This window comes from Chlorocebus sabaeus, chromosome 24 (assembly GCF_047675955.1).
Source record: "Chlorocebus sabaeus isolate Y175 chromosome 24, mChlSab1.0.hap1, whole genome shotgun sequence".
Classification (NCBI taxonomy): Eukaryota; Metazoa; Chordata; class Mammalia; order Primates; family Cercopithecidae; genus Chlorocebus; species Chlorocebus sabaeus.
The window spans coordinates 59,599,930-59,620,482 of record NC_132927.1 but is presented as its reverse complement, the minus strand read 5'-3'; positions in this window follow the sequence as shown (position 1 = coordinate 59,620,482).

Sequence of the window (20,553 nt, the reverse complement as noted above, 5' to 3'; positions counted from 1 at the left end):
GAGGAAAAAAGAGAAGGAAGGAAGGGAAGAAAGAAGGAAAGAAAGAAGGAAGGAAGAAGAAAAAGAGAAAAAAAGAAACAAAAAAGGAGAGGAGAGGCAGGGAGAGGAGGGGAAGAAGGGGAGAGAAGGGAGGAAGGGGAGGGGAGAGGAGGAAGGGAGGAAACAGGGAGGGAAGGAAGAAAGGAAGGAAGGAAGGGAGGGAGGGAGGGAGGGAGGGAGGGAGGAAAGAAAGTAAGGAAAAAAGGCCGAGTCCTAGAACCAAGACAACGTGGATGAATTGTATGGACTCAGATCAGAGACCGGAAGGGGCTGATCACATAGGTTTTGTGGGTCATTGTAAAGTTTCTGGGTTTAGTTCACAGCGTAATTGGAAGCCATTACAAAGTTTTAAGCAAGGGAGTGCTAAATTTGATTAAGATATGAGAAGATCATTTGGACGTAATTTGGAGAATTAATAGAAGATGCACGACAAAAGAGGTAGGAGTGAAGTAAAGATAAAATTTGGGAGGTTGTTAGTCTATTTTCTAGGATTTTATCATTGAAGATACTGAGAGGTTGTCTGAGTTGAGATTTATATTGGAGTTACAATTGACACAACTTCCTGATAGTTGTGCATGTGGAATGTTATACTGCAAAATAATCCATCCTATTTAGTGTTCTGACTTTAGCAAATGGAAAAGTGGTGTTATTTACTGCGATAGGGAAGATGAGTGAAGAAAAAGGTAAAAGAAGGAAAATGAGTTTTACTTTAGATATATTAAATTGGCATGTATACTAAATATTGAAGGGGGATGGAGAAGCAATTGGATACATTTGCCGCAAAGTCTGGAGGAGAGATGAGAATTCGGCATAGAGGTGAAGACATATATGGGAGTACTTCACATGGAGAGGAGACGTAAAGACATTTGACTGGATTAGATCAACTAAGGAAAGATAATAGTTAGAGAAAAAAGACTCAGAATACTGAGTACTTTACTACAATGTGGTCTAAGGACAAAAAGCCAGCAAAGAAGGCTTGTAAAGAATAGTCCATGAAGAAGAAACACCATGAGAACATGGTATCAATGAGTCTAGAGAATAAAGTTTCAAAAAGAAAATAATGCTTCCTTCTCCCACATTTCTGACAAGTAAGATGGAGAGAGAAAGTCAACAACTGAATCTGGTAAAATGAAATCTTATTTAAATATTTTCAGTGGAGTTCGGTGGAATAACAATCCAGATTGGAGAAAGTCAAGAATGGAATGAGGAAGACTAATAAGAGCAAATAGAGCAAATACTGACAATATTTTAAAGCAGTTATCTGTGAGGGAGAACAGATCAGTGGAACAGCACCTAGAGAGTAAAAGTGGACAATGTTATATATTTATTTTTATGCCTTTAACAAACCATATCCATTATGAAACCTTATTATTACAGCAGTCTTCACACATATTCTGCCATGTTCGTGTCAATATATTTTACCTATAGAAGTATATATAACACATTGTCACCTCATTGCTTCAGTACTTTGGACATTTTATTATGACAACATCTACCCTGTTTGAATTCTCATTTAGACTCATGTTGCTCATGGTAAATGGAAATTTATTAATCCCTATGCTTTAGTGTCTAGGTAGCTGCTGGCATAGAGCAACCACTAAGTTCTGGCTGAATGAGTAAATGAATAATTTATTAGTAAGTTTCCTGAGTAATGCTCCCACTAACATTTAGAAATACCTCATGATGACTGGAAAATCTATGGTAACACCAATCCATGTTGGTCAAAAGACCACTGATGTGGAAAAGAAATGCTCCTGCTAAGAAGGGACAGTGAGTTCACTCTACAGGGAAGGATAGTGAAGGATCATGATGATAACTTTATCCAAAAAGCAGCACTGAGATCATCAACCCTGGTTATATCCCCCATTTGATGGTAGCATTAGAGTTGAAATTATAACCATGAATATAAACTTGTATGATGATGACTCTTATAGTAAGACCTTCAGCTCACTTTTCTCTGATACTGCATTGCCAGAATCTCAGACTTCCAACAGCTATCTTCACTAAGTTGTATAGTTTACATTAACATGTTGAACAGTCTTTATTTGCATCTTCTCTGGGTACCCAAGCTTATTATTTATAAGCATAAGAATGTATAATAATTTCGATCTCCTGACTCAATTAAATGTTTTGTTCAATTAAGTTAGGCTTTTCGATCTAATATTGAATCCCTAACTTCTTCATTCCAATGTCAACATATTTGTCAAGACTTTTATTCTTATTCAAGTGGCATGTGATCTCAATAGAACTCCAATTCAATGTATCTCTAAGTTTTTTGCATCTATGGGTAGTTTTGTCCATGAACTATTTCTGTCATTTCCACTAGATTCATTAGTGAATAAAGTTCCAAACCCCTGATTGATATTTACAATCCATTGCGATACACCTTTAGATTTTTTCACCTAAGATGAGGAGTTAACATTTATTCAAACAAGAAAAAAAATAGGAAAATGTATTCCTAGCTTCCCCTGTATTACTACTATACAATAGAGCTCATGAATGAAAATTATTTCATGAAATCCAGGGCAGTGATTGCTAGAGAGCAAGAGTAGAGTTACCATGAGAATGAAGCTCCAGAATTCCCCATTTGCACGGTTCCTTCTAAGATTCTGAGGATGGAGAAATTGTGTATTCACAATTTTGTGTTCTTATTTAATTTTATTTAAAAGAGATTAGCAAAGTGGACAAGCTGCAGACTCATTGACTTGGATCAGCCTTAATGTTAGGCCTGCTATCCAAACCCAAGATATTTTTGTCCTACAAAATGCTCATAATACACTTTAAATCATATATTATAGCCAATCTCTTTTTCCTAGCTAGTTGTTTTCTTCAACTGTATCTTCAACGGTATGTGCTCCTTGAAATAATATTCCGTGTACATTTTCTAATTTGTTGGCTCATACAGAGGTCTAACTCAAAGTGTGTCTATTTAAGTGAATAAAATATTATCAACTGAGGTGTATGGCTGAAACTTCATTTCTTTACAATATAATGCAAATACATCTGAGAGGAATAACCACCTTGACAACTTTTATGTAGGGATAGAAATGTATTTAAATGCAAACGTCTAGGTTGAATAAAATCTAATTTACTTTTTAAAAGGTCCTTGAATTGTGCCATGAAAATTAATATCCCATGAAAATTAAAAGTTCCAAGCATCTCAATGTTTTCACTTGTTTGTATTAATCTTGTTTTAATGGGAGGACTGGTTTGCAGTTTTACTTCCTCTTCTCAGTATCAGTACTCATTTTTCATGTACTGTGTAATGCACAACATTAAAACATGTCACTGAGATTCATAGCAAATCTAGTGATCACAACAAAGATCTTAGCTTTCCTCTGTAATGTCCAGTTACCACTGATATTTTGTCATATCATATCCTTTTTCAAGTGTAATGGATCATCCACCAGATTTTTATCCTATTAGGAAAATTACTGCAAAGCACAGTGCATGCTCTAGCTAGCACTAGCAGTACTTATTTGAGTTCCTTATATAGAATAGAAAACATTGTCTAAACCCAAGTTTTTCTGCCTGATTTTTTTCAACTAAAAGCAGCTTTACCTATTCCAGTCATCAATCTAAAAAGGCAGATGCTTTCTATTGAAATTCCACTGGGAAAGTTAGTTTTTTTTATAGAATGTCATTTCTACTGTTTAAACAAATAGCTAATTTTATCTTCTTTTAAATGTCCATTATATCTATTTTTGTGATATATCTTTTTCTTGGTATGTGATTCTTAGCCCGTCTCCTGAGGCAATTTTGCAATGGAGATAATTCTGAAAAAAATCTAATAAATAAATAAAGTGCTTGGAGGTTCACTAAGGATGATTGAGAAAAGTCAGAACTTGAAAAAGTTCCATTTCTGTTCACAAAGTGTCTATTCCTATGGGACTAGTGGTTTTGTTTGACTCCAAAATGATTACCAGAGTGAAACTAGGTTAATTTTATTTTGGGAAGTAAGAACATAAAGTGACAACTAAATTAGAGCCAGCACATTTTCACTTATGTAAAAAAGAAATGGTCGGTATTAGTTTTGATAAAAGAAATATCTCATTGGGACTTTAGAGATGAGGAGATGACATAATCTATGCAAACATGTCAGAGATAAAAGTTGTGTTTTAAACATTTTCATTTGACCATCAGTGGGAAGGTTCCTAATTTTTCTGGAGGAGTGATAATCTTGTTACATAAGGCAATATGTTACCTGATTGTGACCTCCCAACTATAAGCACTTCTATCAAAACAATTTAGCTTTGTGAATTAAGGCTTGATATTAATAATCCATGACATCAATTCCCATTTCAGCTTAAGACTTGGTGATGCAGATGTTTTACAAATAATAACTCTCAAGAAGACTTTCCTATTGAAGTCTTTTGGACAAAACTCTTCTTTGACCAAACTCAGCTGACTCTTGCCCATGATGGAGCATTTAAAACATCCCTAGCCAGAGAGCAATCGCCCATTCCAGCAGGCTGAATTTGAGTGTGTGACAATCTCACCATGGAGGGCTACAGCGCTCTATCTCCAAGTAAATTGAAAGGCAGTCTAGGTCATAAAGACTGCAACTCTTAGGTGAATCTTAGTGCTAAACTAGCCCCAGAGATAGTGGACTCGGAGTGGGGGTAACATATGATGTACCAAGACACTAGCTGGGACAAGCAAGGGATTGCTAGGATCGCCCTTACCCTAACTCTACACTGCACAGAACACAACTCCAATAGATAGCCCTTCCTTCCACTTGAGGAGAGGAGACAGAAGAGAGGTGAGGACTTTATCTTGCATAAGAATACCAGCTCAGCCACAGCAAGTTAGGGCACTGGTCAGAGTTGCAAGACCCCCATTCCAGATCCTAGCTCCCAGATGACATTTTTTATACACACTAGGCCAGAAACAAATCCACTGCCTTGAAGAAGAAGATCCAGTCCTGGCAGGATTCATCACCTGCTAACTGAACAGATGTTGGTCCCTGAATAACCAGGAGTGATACCCAGGTACTACATCAAGGGCCTTGGGTGAGCCTCTGAGACTTGATGCTTCATGTGAGACTCAACACACTACCAGCTATGGTGGTAACTTGCTCTTGAGAAAAGCAGAGAGAAAAGTAAAAGGAACTTTATTTTATACCTTAGGTACCAGCATGACCATAGGTGGATAGAGTGCTAAGTGGGCTCTTAGGGTTTCAGATTTCAGGACTTGACTCTTGGACAGCATTTATGGACCTGCCTTTGGCCAGAGGGAAGCCCACTGCTCTGAACAGTGATTCCCTGGCCAGGTAGCACTCCTGACAAAATGACTTAAGAGACCTTGGGACTTAAGGGAACATCAGCAGTAGTTCGGCAGTACTCCTCGTGGCCTGGGGGGTGGTGGCTATGGGGCGAGGCTCCTCTGCCTTTGGAAGAGAGGGAAGAGTGGGACGGGCTGCATTTTGTGGCATCAGTGTCAGCTCAGCTGCAATATGATAGAACACTAGGTAGACTTATAAGGTTTTGACACTAGTCCCTGACTATCAGATGGCACTTCTGGATCTACCTGAGGCCTGAGGTACCACTTAAAGCAGACACAGCTTAGATCTTAGCACCCAAGTCCTTTCAAATATCTGGAAATCATTCCCAAGGAAGACAGCTACAAATAAGCCCAGGCACTAAGATTGTAATAAATACTGAACTCTTCAATGCCCGGACATTGAAGAACATCTTAGTAGCATCAATAACATCCAGGAAAACGTGACCTCATTAAATTAACAAAATAAAGCATGAAGGTAAAATCCTCAAGAAACAGAAATATGTGACCTTTCAGACAAAGAATTCAAAATAGCTGTATAAAGGAAACTCAAAGAAATTCAAGATAACACAGGGAAGGAATTCAGAACTCTATGAGATAAATTTAACAGATTGAAATAATTAAAAAGGATCAAACAAATTATTGAGCTGAAAAATGCAACAGGTATACTGAAGAATGCATCAGAGTCCTTTAATAACAGAATTTATCAAGCAGCAGAAAGAATTACTGAGCTTGAACACGGCCTACCAGAAAAAAAAAAAATGAAGCCTAGAAAATAGGCTCAAAAGGGTAAATCTAAGAGTAATTTACTTTAACAAGGAGGTAGAGAAAGAGATAGGAGTAGAATGTTTATTCAGAGGGATAATAACAGAGAACTTCCCAGACCTAAAGAAAGACATCACTATCCAAATACAAGAAGATTATAGAATATCAAGAAGATTTAACCCAAAGAAGACTAACTCAAGGCATTTAGTAATCAAATCCTTCACCAAGGATAAAGAATCCTAAAAATGTAGTAAAAGAAAAGAAACAACTAGCATACAATGGAACAGCAGTCATCTGGCAGCAAACTTTTCAGAATCAACCTTACAGACCAGGAGAGAGTAGCATGACATATTTAAAGTGCTGAGGGAAACAAACAAACAAAAGAACAAACAAACTTTTTCCCTAGAATAGTGTATTCAGTGAAAATACCCTTCAAAAATGAAGAAGAAATAAAGCCTTTCCCAGAAAACAAAACCTGAAGGATATTATCAATACCAGATGCTAAAGACAGTACTTCAATCAGAAAGAAAATGACATTAATAAGTCATACGAATTCACCTGAAGTACAAAACTCACTGGTAATAGTAAGTACACAGAAAACCACAAAACACAGCACTGTAACTGAGGTGTGGAAACTACTTTAATCCTAAGTAGAAAGACTAAATGATGAACCAATCTAAAATCATAACTACAACAACTTTTCAAGAAATAGTACAATAAGATATAAATAGAAGCAACAAAAAGCTAAAAAGTAAGTGGGACAATGTCAAGGCACACAGTTTTTATTAGTTTACTTTTTGCTTGCTTGTTTGTTTATGCAAATAGTGTTGTTATCAGGTTAAAATAATGGTTTATAAGATAGTATTTACAAGCTGTATGATAACTTCAGACCAAACAACATACAATGGATACACAAAAAACAAAAGGCAAGAAACTAAATGGTATCACCAGAGAAAATCACCTTTACTAGAGGCAGAAAGGAAAGGAAGAAAGAAGAGAAGACTATAAAACAACCAGATAGCAAATAATAAAATGGCAAGACAAGTCTTCACTTATCAATAATAATATTGAATGTTAATGGACTAAACTCTCTATCAAAAGACATAAACTGGCTAAATGGATAAAAAACCAAGACCAACTGAGCTGTTGCCAACAAGAAACACACATTGCCTATAAAGATACACATACACTGAAAATAAATGGATGGAGAAGGAAATTCTATGCCAACGGAAACCAAAAAAGTGTAGAAGTTGCTATACTTACATTAGACAAAATAGAGTTCAACACAAATACTATAAGAAGAGACAAAGAAAGTCACTATAAAATGATAAAGGGATCAATTCCGCAAAAGGATATAACCATTTTAAATATATATGCAGCTTGGCCGGGGGCGGTGGCTCAAGCCTGTAATCCTAGCACTTTGGGAGGCCGAGACAGGTGAATCACGAGGTCAGGAGACAGAGACCATCCTGGCTAACACAGTGAAATCCCGTCTCTACTAAAAAATACACACACACAAAAAACTAGCCGGGCGAGGTGGCGGGTGCCTGTAGTCCCAGCTACTCGGGAGCCTGAGGCAGGAGAATGGCATAAACCCGGGAGGCGGGGCTTGCAGTGAGCCGAGATCGCTCTACTGCACTCCAGCCTGGGCGACAGAGCGAGACTCCATCTCAAAAATAAATAAATAAATAAAAATTAAAAAAAAATATATATATATGCAGCCAACGCTGGAACAACCAGATATATAAAGGAAGTGTTATAAGAGGTAAAGAGAGATATAGGCCCCAATACAATAATACCTGGAGATTTCAAAACCCCACTTTCAGCATTAGATAGCACTTCTAGACAGAAAATCAACAAAGAAATACCAGATTTAATGTGCACTATACACCAAATAGATTTAATAGATATGTACAGAACATTTCATCCAAGAACTGCAGAGTACACATTCTTTTTTCCTCAGCACATGGATAATTTTCAAGGATAGATCATAGCTTAGGTCACAAAACAAGTCTTAAAACTTTCAAAAAACTTGAGATAATATCAGCATCTTTTCAGACCACAACAGAATAAAACTGTAAATTAATAATAAGGAATTTTTGAAACTATAAAAATACATGGTAATAAAGCGATATACTCCTGAAGGACCAGTGAGTCAATGAAGAAATTAAGAAGGAATTGAAAAAATTCTTGAAACAAATGATAATAGAAATAAAACATACCTAAATCTATAGGATACAGCAAAAGCAGTACTAAGAGAGAAGTTTATAAGTACATACATCAAAAAACAAGAGACACTTCAAAATAAAATCTAATGATGCATCTTAAAGAACTAGAAAAGCAAGGAAAAACCAAACCCAAAATAAGTAGAAAATAAATAATAAAAATCAGAGCAAAAAATAAATTAGATTGAGATGAAGAAAACAATACAAAAGGTCAATGAAAGAGAAGTTAGTTTTTTAAAAAGTTAAACAAAATGGACAAAGCTTTTGTCAGACTAAGAAAAAAGATAGAAGATACGAATAAATAAAATCAGAAATGAAAAAGGAGACATTATAACTAATACTGCAGTAATTCAAATGATTATTAGTGGCTACTGTGAGCAACTATATGCCAATACATTGGAAAATCTAGAAGAAATGAACAAATTCCTAGATACATACAACCTACCAAAATTGAACCATGAAGAAATCCAAAACCCGAATAGATCAGTAAAAGCAGCAAAATGGAAGCCATAATAAAAAGTCTCCCAGTAAAGGGCTCAGGACCTGGTGGCTTCCCTGTGAAAGCCTGGGGCCTGGTGGCTTCCCTGAATTCTGCCAAACATATAAAGAAGAACTAATACTGATCCTATTCAAACTATTCCAAAAAATCAGAGGAGAAGGGAATACTTGAATACTTCTAAACTCATTCTATGTGGCCAGTATTACCCTGATATAAATACCAAATAAAGACACATCAAAAAAAGAAAACTATAATAGGCCAATATCTTTGTTAAATAGTGATGCACCAAAATGATGGTAGCCATTAGAAAGGGTTCTCTGCTTCCCTGCAAAACGCCTTTTCTAGTATTGTTATTATCATTCTCACCACCCTTTATATATGGATGGAAATTTGTGATTGGCAGCACATTTCAGAAGTAAATTAAGTAATTTGTTTCTCAACAAATCTGTAATGCAGAGATAACTTCTCTATTAGTCACTGAAGTATATTTTTGGAAAACTGGTGATGAAATCTTCAATAAATTAGCATATAAAGTCTGGCTTTCAGCTGGGCTGGTGGCTCATGCCTATAATCCCAGCACTTTGGGAGGCCAAAGCTGGAAGATTGCTTGAGGCCAGGAGTTCAAATAATTTACCCAATTAGCTCGTTATTATCTTCTATTACTGTAGAAACCAATGGTCTTCTTTGATTCAGAGAAAATAGATTATAATAGCAATTCATGCCTGAAGCTAGTTATTCCTAGAAGGGCTAGCCCTTGGCTGTTGCAGCCTGGTGGGCCTCTGGGCCTGTTAATTAATAGCTAGTCATTAACTACACTGTGTTTTACCATTAAAGAGTTTCATGCTTCCTTTTCTGACTTATTTTGAACATAAATACCACTTGCCTTGTAACAAACACTACTTGAAAACATTGTCACATGGGATTTATTTCTTTACTTAAGAATTTTTAAAAAACTAAGGCAAACCTTACACATTTAAACCAGAGGTATAAATGGAAGCAGTACAGACTTCCAGAAACAAGGTAAAAGAAAGTAAACCCACAGTGATCCGGTTGTTTTGCTAATGCATATCTTGATGCTACCAGGCCACACTGACCTTTCCTGCTCTGATCTGCAGTTGTTCTATGAAAAGGTCAAATCATGGCCCTGTTATAAACCAATTGCACACTCCTGGAAACATAGGACAGGGATTGACAATCTAAGAGAACCAGATGCATTCCTCTACATGGTTTAGCTCAGTGAGGGTGGAAATTCCTCCTACTTAATAAAGTTAAATCTTCCTCCTTAGCTATTGTCCCTCTTGGGAAAATGTAACATTGATTGGCAGCTTGGGAAGGATTGCGATTTTATGCATTATACATAACGCTGGAGATTAAATAGACAGACAACCTCCCTGGGCTGTTAAAGAAGGCTAGACTGTGTGCTTATTGGTATTTCACAGGTAGTTTCATGTTGACTTGGGGAAAAAAAAATGGCTATTTCAGGTTTCATATTAAGCGAAGGATTGCTCTGAAAAATATTTAATCCCTACCCTTACCAAAACCAACCAAACAAAAAAGAAAACAAGAAAAAGAAAAAGTTTAAAACTGTTTATTTTGCTGTTTTTAGTAGAAAACACAGATAAATAACCATAAAAGTACAGCTACAGTTTTAACACCAACTACATATCAGCATAATCTGGGGAGTATTTTATTAAAAATACGAATTCCAAGGCACCAATTCTGGCTGATGCTGAAGTACATCCATGAGTAGCAACCATTGAATTGTAAAATGAGGAACAGAAAACTAAAGCTTGTCAATAAGTACAATTGCCATGACTATAGAATTTATTGCAGGATGCTATGTAATTGTAATAAAGAGAGTTTTAAAAAAGTAGAGAAGAAACTGACAATAAAGATTCTAGTTAAAAATAAATATATAATTTCAAAAATGCAGCATTGAATGCTAGGCCACCAAAAGGGATAACACAGGCAGGCAGAGAGAAAGAAAGAGAAAGAAACAGACTGAAAGATCAGTCTGTACTTTGTGATAGTCAGTCAACTTGGTTAGGTTACAGGTTTCCAGTTATCCAATCAAACACTAATGTAGGTGTCACTGTGAAGATATTTTGTAGATGTAATTGATGTTCATAATTAACTTTCAGTAAAGTAGCTTACTCCAGAAAATCTAAGTGGGCCTCATTCAATCAGTTGAAAGGTTTTAAGAGCAGGAATGAGATTTTTCAGCAGAAGGAATTCCACCTACAGACTGTAGCTTCAGCCTGTTCTTTCTGCCAGCCTGCCCTGTGGTTTTTGGAACTGCCTACGATCTCATAACCCAATATCTTGCAGTAAATCTCTGAATATACATCTCTTACTTGTTGTGTTTTTTCTGGATGAACTTTGATACACAAATGCAAGACTATTCCCTCATGCCTACTCACAGAGAACATTCTCTGGTTTTTAAGAAATCAGTTTCCATCAGGACTCTATTTTGTATTAGGGTCCCTGAAATCCTGATTCATACTGTATATGTGATTGTTCTCCAAAAGGTGACATTTTCATGGAATACCTGTGGGAATGATGGAACCTGGCATTGTACAAATCTGCATTGCCCAGGCCTCCTGGAAGTGTATTAAATATAATTGCCTATAGAAAATAAAGGGAAAATATTCCTCACCTAGAAGGAAGAATCTCATTATTCTCAACTGATCAATTCCTTGTCTTAATAATATTAAAAATCAAAATTTTCTTTTAAGTAAAATGATAAATATACAGGATCCCTTATTACTAAGTCAATCAAGTTGCTGGTTTTCAGAGAAGACAATCTAAGGGTACAGTGTTTTATCAAGGCTCATTTTTTTTCAGGTTGTTCCACATGTGACAGGAAGTTGCTAAAATCTCAGTGTAACACCCACCTGTTCTGTGGAGCTTCCCCAAATGTCACAGTTGGTCCAACTGTGGATTCAACATATTTTAAAAATAATTGCATTAAAATAATAAAATAAAAATAAGATAACTATTTACATAGCATTTACAGTGTACAAGGCATTATAAGTAATCTAGAGATGATTTAAAGTTTACAGAAAGATGTGTGTAGGTTATATGCAAATACTACATTTTATATAAGGAATTTAATTATTCTTGGATTTTGGTATCCATGGGGAGATCCTGGAAACAATTCCCTAACGATACAGAGGGACAACTTTACTCTGTTTCTATGGCTTTCGACGTTCCTAACTTTCGTCCTATATTCCTTTTCATATTTCAAAATGTAGCACTAGCAGTTGATAATGGGCATTATTGATTTGCTTATAATTTGCATGTGCATTCTTTAATGTTTCTTAAGCATATGATTCATGTGCTATAGCCTCTCATAGCTCATATATCACACACAGCTCTATGCATTGTTTCTTTAAAAAGCTGCTAATAAAATTATATTTACATTAGAATATTTGATGACATCAATGATATCAATATATAATATTGATATCAATATGTATATCAATATATAATATCAATATAGAATATTTAAGATAAACCTTTTAAATTCAAATAATTTCTAAATATTCAGAAGGGTCTCCATAATTATTTGTATCATGTACAAAATCCTATAGGAGTAACTCAACCTTTCATAATTTTTTCTGCTCCACTTTCAGTAATAGAGGTTTAGGCAGATCTTTTTCTTTCTGGACAAACTGTTTTTATTAAACATTTCCCTTCAGGAGAAAGCAGTCCTCTCATTGAACAGACAGGGATTATAATAAGTTATTCCCTAAATGCATGGTGTTTTAATATTAACATTTATATTCACTCATTTATTTAAGAAACAGTATTGAACATCTATGAGGTTTAAGATATTGTTCTAGGAATTCTACACAGGCAAAAAACACTGCCCTTACAGAGCTTATATTACAATGAGGAAATAGGATGCAGATTATAAAATAAAGGAGTAAATGTTATAGGCATTAGAAGGCCATAGTGTTGTGGGGGTAAAGCAAGGAGGATGATAGGAAGTGCAGGGGGCAGGAGCAGGGTAAGAACAGGCTGCTAGTGTGTAATTTAAAACACAGCAGAGAAAGCAGAGGGTGAGTTTCCACTGAAAAAGTAATGTTTGACCAAAGACATAAAGGAAATGAAGATGTGAACTATGTAAAAATCTTCCAGAAGAGAATTGCAGTCAGAGGAAACAGCCTAGGGCAGAAAGTGTCAGGAGCATTAGGAGAATAGCATGGCTGGGGAAGTCAGTGATGGGGAAGAGAAACAGAAAATAAAGCTAGAGAGATGAGTGATGCTACAATCATGTAAGGCATCAGTGTAGGTCAAGGTCAGAACATTGCCTTCAACCATAAATGTGATGCAGAACCATCAGTGAGATTTGAGCTGAGCACTGTCAAGATCACTGTCAAGATCAGATTTAGAGTTTGATGACTGTATTTGGAATTGGTGATGAGAGAGCAAATGTGAAAGAAGAGAGACAAGTTGAGAACCTATTGCCATAATCCAGGGGAGGGGTTGTACATAGATGACTGTAGAAGTGAAAGTGGTGAGAGATGGCAAGGTCTGTGTTAAAAGTAAAGCCTTTAGGATTTTCTCAAACACCGACAATGTGCTGTAAAAGAAAATGAATCAAGGAAGGCATGAAGTTATATTTTCAAAACATACTGTTACATAAAGGGATATGTTTTGAAGACGGAAGTCACCTGTATTTTTGATGCACTAAACTCAACTTGTTATCAGGAAAATTTTCTCTTGTTAGTAACACAAACCTGCTAATGAGTTTCAAAATCTATTAATGAGTGTCGTAAAATGAAACTTACATTAACACCTGCCAAAGAAATTTGCTGTTAACAAAAAAGCTGTGAAATAAACTTTAAAAATCTCAATCCATTCTGTTTATTAAATAGGCTAAAAAGCAGCCACACATTGGAGCTGGCTTGAATCAGCTGGGGAGAGCCGACTCTGTGCAGTTCTCCCCAATTTGGTGTATAGTGACATCACCCGATAGCTTGAAATTGGCTTTGCTGGAAATATTCACATCAATGGAAATTGTCAAATGCTACAAACCCAGGTTTGTTTGTTTTTTAGTCCTTCCAGTGAACTGGTTGTTAGTCATTCACCAATACAACAATGTTAACAATAAGAACAAAACCGATTGAATCTTAATATTCAATTAAGATGAATTTTAAAAGAACTGTAGAACTGTGTTCACTTTTTTTTCTAAAGTTATAGATCACTTATTTGTGTTGCATGAGGCCTTTAAGTAATAAAAATACATTGGTTATTTCAAGCCATTTTTATTACTATTTTCAGACTGTTCTGGTGAACAGCATTTAACAAAGATGGGTGAGGAATAACAAATAACATTATCTCTAAAATCTGAAAAATCTTGATATTTACTGTTCTGTGAACTCTTGTTGTAAGTTGTATTAAAACACAGTTGTTTCATCTTTAAGACAGGGAAAACACCATCTTTAGAGCACTATTGTGGAAACTTAGTAAATTGGTAAATTTTGTATCTGATAGTAGGCACTCAGTACATAATTGTTCTTTCCTCTCTTCTCCTTGAAGACCCTCCTCCCCCTCCAACTACTCACCTCCTTGATTAGCAGGGCTTGACTTCAGAATAATTGAACCAGTCTCCTCATTAGAAATGATTTCCTCTTTTGGTTTTTCTTGTTTTCCACATATTTTTAAAACAAACTGTATTGAGGTATATTTGAGAGAGAGAGAGAGAGAGAGAGAGAGAGAAAATAAACTGCACCATTTAACGTGTAGAACTAAATAAGTATGATAGGCATGCACACCTACAGAACCCCAGCCACAATCATGACAAACAACACTGGCACCACCCCCAAAGTTTCCTCTTTTAGTAGTCATTCTCTCTCTCTACCGCCAGTCCCCAGACAATACTGGTATGCTTTCTATCACTATACAAATTTTCCAGTTTCTAAAATTTTATATAAGGGGAATAATTAAGCATCCACTCTTTTGTGTCTGATTTCTTTTGCTTATTATAATATTTTTAATATTCATCAGTGTATGAGAGTTTCCATTTTTTCCCCATCTCCTTAACACTTGGTATTTTAAGTCTTTCAAATTTTAACCATTCTAACACTTGTAAGGTTCTTTTTTTCCCAATAACTAATGATGTTGAACATGTTTGGACATGTGTAATGGACATTCCTGAGTTTTTAAAAGAGGTGCCCTTTGATTTTATCTTTTATCTGTTTTTACTTGTTTTTATTTTTATTTTTATTTATTTATTTTTGAAACCGAGTCTCTCTCTGTTGCCCAGGCTAGAGTGCAGTGGCGCGATCTTGGCTCACTGCAAGCTCCGCCTCCTGGGTTCATCCCTTTCCCCTGCCTCAGTCTCCCGAGTAGCTGGGAATACAGGTGCCCGCCACCACACCTGGCTAATTTTTTTTGTATTTTTAGTAGAGACGGGGTTTCACTGTGTTAGCCAGGATGGTCTCGATCTCCTGACCTCGTGATCCACCCGCCTCGGCCTCCCAAAGTGCTGGGATTACAGGTGCGAGCCACCGTGCCCGGCCTTTTTTTTTTTTATCTTTACTTTTTTATTTTTATCTTTACTTTTTTATTTTTTTATCTTTACTTTTACTATATCTTTTGACTTATTTAAAGATTAATTTTCTCTTTAGTTTCCTAAAGAGGGAACCTGAATCATTACTTTCAGTAGTTTCTTATTTTCTAATATATATGTATTATACAGGTCGGGTATGTAGTCTCTATAAATGTCAGGAGGTTAAAAGATGGTTAATAGTATCATTATTTCGGCTAGTTGTTTTCTTCTTTTTTTAAAGGAAATGCTGAGAAAGGTGTGCTAATGTTTCAAAATATAATTATTAGGTTTCTGATTTCCCTTTTGAGCTCTGAACATCTGTTATTAGGCACATCCCCTATATAATTTTATTTTCCTGATTTATTGGCACTTTTATTATTATTAAGTGTTCTTCCTTGTCTTAGTAATTTTCCTGTCTCACAGTCTATTTTGTCTGATATGAGAGGACTTCAAAAAGTTTGTAGAAAAATGGAATTATTAATAATAAGATATAAATAAAATACATATTTATTTCTCAACGTAAGCTCCATCCAGTGCAAGACACTGTAGGCAATGACACCAGCCATTTAGTCCATCCCTAAGGAACTGAGGGTCCTGGGAATTTGGCTGAGTAAATTTAGTTTTTTTCACATTATTAACTACAGAAAAATGGATGCCCTTTATAGTTATTTTTTAAGATTAGGAAACATAAAGAAATCAGAAGGTGGGCCAGGCGCGGTGGCTCATGCCTGTAATCCCAGCACTTTGGGAGGCCAAGGCAGGTGGATCACAAGGTCAGGAGTTCAAGACCAGCCTGACCAACATGGTGAAACCCTGTCTCTACTAAGAATACAAAAATTAGCCGGGCACGGTGGTGCGTGCTTGTAATCCTAGCTACTCAGGAGGCCGAGGCAGTAGAATCGTTTGCACCCGGCAGGTGGAGGTTGCAGTGAGCCAACATGGAGCCACTGTACTCCAGCCTGGGGGACAGAAAAAGACTCCGTCTCAAAAAAAAAAAAACAAAAAAACAAAAAAACAAAAAAAACACATTCAGAAGGAGCCAAATCAGGACTTTAAGATGGATAACTAATGATTTGCCATTGAAACTCTCACAAAGTTGCCCTTGTGTAACAAGAGGAATGTGCAGGAGCAGTGGTGACAAGGGACTCTCTAGTGACCCTGCACTGGGCATTTTTCTGCTGAAGCTTAACTGACTTTCTTGAAATTCTCCCATGATAAGCAGATGTTATTATTCTTTGGCCTTCCAGAAAGTTAACAAGCAAAATACCTTGAGCATCCCAAAAAACTGTCACTGTGACCTTTGCTCTTGAGGGATCCACTTTTGCCTTCACTGGACCACGTTCCTCTCTTGGTAACTCTTGCTTTTATTGTGCTCAGGATTATACATACGGGTAACACCATGTTTTATCTCCTATTAGGAGTCTTTGAAAAAAAATGCTTCGGGTTATTGACCCCACATTTAAAATTCCCTTTCGAAGCTCTGCTCTGGTTTGCAGCTGACCTGAGTGCAACAGTGTTGTCATCCATTGAGTGAAAAGTTTGCTCAACTTTAATATTTCCGTTAGAATTGTGTAAATTGAACCGGTTGAGATGTCTGTGGTGTTGGCTATCATTCTGTTGTTAATTACCAGCATCTTTCAATTAGGGCACAAACAAGAGTAATATTTTTCTTATTAATTGGTATGGATTGTGTGCCACTGAGGGCTTCATCTTCAACATCATCTCTTCCCCTTTTAACATGAGTTATTCAATTGTAAACTGCTAATTTCTTTGGGACATTGTCCCCATAAACTTTTGGTAAGCCATCAGTGATTTCATCACTCTTCTACCCAAGTTTCAGTGTAAATTTCATGCTTATTCTTGTTTTAGTTTTAGTAGAGTTCATGTTGCTCTGATAGGAACATTTTTCAAACTGACGTTTTGTCTTTAGTGTCTCAAAAGAGATCCTGTTCAGACATGTTATAACAAGTTAGTACAAGTTCATTCTAGTGCAAGCACTATTTTGAAATCTGTGCATTGTTTTCTCAAAATATGCATTTTCCATGAATTTTTCAAGACACCCTTGTATAAATATGACCCCTTCAAGTTTCTTTAGCTTACTGCCTACATAGTAATTTTTCCCTGCTGTTACTTTCTATTCGTGTTTTGTATCTAAAGCATATCTCTTTTTAAAATATGGAGTTGGACCTTGGTTTTGAGAACAATCTGAAAACCAATGGTTTTTAATTAGGTGTTACTCTACTTATCATTAACGAAAGTATTGTTTGATTTGCCACTTCACTATTTGTTTTCCATTTTCTTTGTTCATCTTTTTTTTTTGTCTTACTTTCTGTTAATCAGATTTCTTTTAGTATTCAATATTCCTTCTTATTTTTGCTTTCTAGCTATGTTTGTTTTCAAAATTTTTAAGGATTAGAATTACAGTGTGTATTTTAAGAGTGCAGGAATTAAATTGTTTATCCTTAACTTATCCCAATCTACTTAGAGTTAATATTGAGTTTACTTCTAGTAACATATAGAAACTTTAAGGCAACATATTTCAATTTATTACTCTATGCTGTACTTGGTGTTACTATTATGACATATATGTTATTGCTGTCTTAATATCTTGTAATTTTTCTTTTGGCAGATTTATTTTAAGAAATTAAGAAAAGAAATGGTAAACACCGAGTAACAAAATACTGTTTACACACATATTTATCACTTCCTGTGCTTGTGATTGCTTTCTGAAATCCAAGTTGACTTGTGGTATCACACCCTTCTTTTAGCATTTCTTGGAGTGCCTTTCTGCTGGCTCTAGATTCTCTCAGTTTTTGTTCATCTGAAACTTGTCAGATACAGAATTCTCTGTTGACATTCCTGTTTTTATTTGAATTATTTGAATATATTGTTCTAATATTCTGACCTTGATAGTTCTCCTCTTACTTGTAACTGTTCAAGAGTAAATGCTCCTCTGGCTTCTGTCATCTTTTGGATACTTTTCAGTTCCTTGAAGTAGTTGGCTTTCAAAACTGATACTGTTTTTATAATTCTTATGTGTGAAAGGGTTTAAGCAACCACTGCACTCTGCCACCATTAAAAAATCAGATGATTTCATCTTGAATCATCTTTTAAATTTTGTGCCAATGTATAGATCATACCATAAATGTTAAAAACAAAGGTGTATGAATCCTGAGAAAATGCAGTATAATGAATTTCGTTTAAATTTTAGATGTAAAAATAATCTGCTTCACAATACATTTCTTAAAACTCAGACAAAACCTTAAAACTATGGTAACATTCTCTACTGCCTTTAATTTTATTTTAAAAGGCAAGATATATTTATTTTATATGTACTTTTAAAGCTATGTATATATTTCATTGAAGAGGGATAGGAAGTGGGAAGAGCAGATGAAGTTTTTGGCAGAGATAAAAGTCTGCATGTGGAAACATTTGTTGAAGCTATTTTAAACTCCTCCTTCCTGTGGGATTCGAATGGTCTTGCTGCTAGGTTTAAAGTTCAAAAGTCAAAACTGAATTGATAACTTGGCAAATCTTGCATTTACCTCTTTAGACATTGAAGTGCTCATCTATTAACAAAATGGCATTCTATGAGTTTGATGAGGTTATGAGTGAAATGAAGCTTGAATAGAGGTGACAATGGAAAAAAGTAAAGGTGATTTATATCCATAAAAGTTTTGAAATACTCCGATTAAAGGCCTTACTCTAAGTGCATCAAAACAAAGCCTGGTACTGGTGAAAGCTATTACTCTGAAGTTACTTTAATTTTCTTTCTTTTTTTTTTTTTTTTTTTTTTTTTGTGGGGTAGGGGGGAGAAAGGAAAATAATAATGTTATCGCAGAGAACCAAATGGTAAAAAGCAAAGTCTAAAGATAAATACTAAAAATTTTTTAAAGCCAAATATCTTCACATCTAATAAAATAAGTCAAGTTACACTCTGGTTTTTCTACCTTGTGAACATCTAGATGACCTTGGAAAATTCAAACTACATATTGTGTAAGTATGGAGAGGAAAACTACATGGAAAATAATTGATTTCCTCTTCGACTCCTCCTCCTCCTTCTTTTTCTTCTTCTTGAAGTAAGGTTTTGAAGAAAATCCTTAACATCTAATTTGTTATTTTAAATCATTTTCTCTCTAAATTTTATTTAAAAAAACATACAGAACACTGAGATATAATCTAAATTATGGATCAAGGTGTTTCAATTTAACACTTGCACTGTGGCATTTGGTCCACGGTAAGCATAGATTCCAATGAGCCCTTTTATGTTCTTTTCCCTTGAGTAGGCTCCATGCTGCTGCTCTCTCAGTATGGCTGCTCTCCTAGATGATACTGATGGGCCAGGTGAATACAGAAGGCTCAGCCAGTATGTTTGGTGGCCTCAGAACCAAGCAAGAAACATGCATGGACAGGGCCTCTGGGTTCAGGCCCTTTGAAGCAACAGTCCATCTTTTCAGAAAATACGTACAGGAGAGTTTGAGGATAACAATGAACAGTGTTCTGGTTGTTAGAGAAGTGATACAGAAATATGACAAGAAAGAAAACTGATAATTTCAGATTGGTTTAGGAGAAATTGAAACGTACTGATGATTTTGAATAGAAGATAGATAAATAGAGAAAGAGAGAGAGAGACAGAGAGAGAGAGAGAGAGAGATAGATGGTTATGGTGTATGCATGTGTGCACGTAAACATATATTTCTCAGCTTTGCTCACTGTAAGAGCTTAGAGGAAAAAAGCCAGACCTTGGTTGCTAAAATACTCTTTCTACTAAAAGCAATCAGAGCTCCTTAGAAAAATTGATTATTTCAGTACTAGAGCAGGAAAAATTCAACGATGAGCCTAGAATACCATGTGCTAACAAAATGCTGACATAAGGATTAGGAAGTCTCAAAAGAATGAAGATTTCTTGAAAGTTCTAATGCTGGACAATCTGTGACCTTTGAACATCAAAACAAATATTAGTAGTAATATATTATTGACATGGTGTATACTTACATAAAGAAACAGAATAATAACATAGAGGAGAGGAAGAAAATCTTTGCCTTACAGTAGAATGCCAACCAATAACTATAGAAGGCATTAAGGAATTAGAATAACATTATTGCCAACTGTCATAAATAATTTATTCAGGCAACCATAATCAATAAATACTAAACCAGTGAATGAAATACAAAGATCAGGCTATT